Source organism: Aplysia californica, unplaced genomic scaffold (assembly GCF_000002075.1).
Source record: "Aplysia californica isolate F4 #8 unplaced genomic scaffold, AplCal3.0 scaffold00037, whole genome shotgun sequence".
Lineage (NCBI taxonomy): Eukaryota > Metazoa > Mollusca > Gastropoda > Aplysiida > Aplysiidae > Aplysia > Aplysia californica.
Window position 1 is genome coordinate 1,383,953 of NW_004797307.1, and position 2,156 is coordinate 1,386,108.

A 2,156-nucleotide genomic window follows, 5' to 3' on the forward strand; every position below is an offset into this window, starting at 1 on the left:
CCTCCCCCCCCCCCCCTTGTTCTGAATGGCGTTTATTGCGAGGAAGGGCTTCTATTTATTCGAAGAAACTAAACGAACAAACAAACAAGCACACAAACAAATTAATTATCTTTATTGGCCTCATCTTTGCCTTTCCAAAAACCTCACTTTTTAAATTTTTCCTTCTTTGTTCTTCTTTTATTTGAATCTTAGCATTCATCAAAAGTGGTTGATCGGTGGTTGTGGCTGCATGCAGAAGACAAGGGTTCGATTTCGAGTTGAGGATTTTCTTTTTTATTTAGTATCTCCCGCCACGGATGACCCGGTCTAACTTACTTGGAAAGCTTAAACAGATGAGTCACGGGGAAAGATCAGGATAATGTAAAAGCTTTTCTGAGAGCATCCGAGCAAAGTGAATGTCTAACGAACGGTGATTACCGATGTCTGTCACAGATCTGGCACTTCTTGATGAAGATTCCCTCTTCTACTCTGCTGTTGTATTCCTGTCAGTCCTGGTTGGTCCTTACACGAAGGGTCTGAGTAACACGTTTCCAAAAATATGTGTATCACAAGTAAACGCGGTGGAATCAGGCAATTTTTGGGCATGTTGAGTTATTAGTATCGTCTTAAAGATTGTGCGTTTGTCTTGATATCAAAGATAGAAAATCCACCTTTCTCAAATAGAAGTCCAGATATTTGCCTTTGAAGGAAAACGCAGGGTCGCCTGGTTTCAGTAAAAAAAAAGGAAGTTGAGATCGTATCAGAATGCCATCAGTCAGGTCTAAAGGAGTAAAAATATAGATGGGGAAGCGCACAGAGCTTGCTGTTGAGCGGGACTTTGCGCTATACAAAACCAAATGTTATTTATCTACCAAAACAAAAGTGATGTGCATAAACTTGTATTGTGCTGTCCTAGACTGTGCGCCCTGACGTGTTTACTGTTCCTTGTGAGACACATTAATTGACTCAATTTGAGCTGAATGAAGGCAAAAAACGGCAGGTTGGGGGGTGGGGGGGGGGGGCGTGCTCTGTTTATTTGACTACAGCGAGACTGGTGTTTTCCCTTCATTTGGGCGTAATCGCAGGGTCCTTGGTGCTCTTGCTCCGTAAAGAAGATTCTTGTAGAGAGTGAAGAGCGGCAGCCATTACAGATTGTGATCTACAAGTGCAAACTATGAGTTTTTAAACCCGTATTTGGTGTGGTTCCAGCTTTCGCATAACTTACCTCAGGACGTTCGACATTTCATCGTAATCAAGGCTACTAACAGTCTTGATATGGGCGTTAAACCTCTACCATGTCACCATTGTCACACTTGTAGGTGGCCTGTAGTCCAGTACGGGTGAGAACGGATGGAGTTGACACTGGTGTATGATTGGTTGATCAGGGACAGCTAAATATGAGTTTATGGCGCTCATAATATGACCTTATGCAGTTGCGAGCGTCGTAAAACCTCTACTAAATCAAAAATATGAGCTTTCCTCAAGGGTGCGAAAAAATAATTGAAAAAACCTTTATTCCCGAATGCAATAAAAAAAATTAAGTGCGTTCTCGGGTTATTTTGCTATACCAGGTTTAAAAAATATACATCGATGCGTGCATCACACAGTTAAAGTGAAAACGAAATTGACAACTTTGGGGTAAACATTTCCCGTTAGCATTGTTAAATAAACTAAGAATTTACGAAGTAAAAAGTCTTACGAATTGAATGCGGGGAATGAATAATGATAATGTAATTTGTTAAATAGTCTGATGACGTGTAGGCGTTTTCTATTGGGAGTGATGTCAAAAAGAGCTCAAAAATAAAGATGACGGGTGAAAACGATCACATCAGTCTGTGACGAGGCCGAGAGCGGCGCATGCGCAGACGAGACATGATGGACGAGAAGCCAATCAGAACGCTATTCAAACTCTTTACACTCAATGGGGAAAATCACTCTGACTTCTCTTTGGGACAGCAAGTATCCTTCTCGTTCCTTTCCCTTTCACTTCTCTTCTCTTTTCTCCTTATTAAGTACACTTTTGTTGGTTTCAACTTCACCGGATATCCGTTCACTTCGCACAGGTCCATCAAAATTTCATTCCTCTCTCTCCCTCCCTCCCCCTATAATATTCCCTCTCCCAACATTTCACATAAATGTCGAACACACAACACACACACACACATACATACACCCCC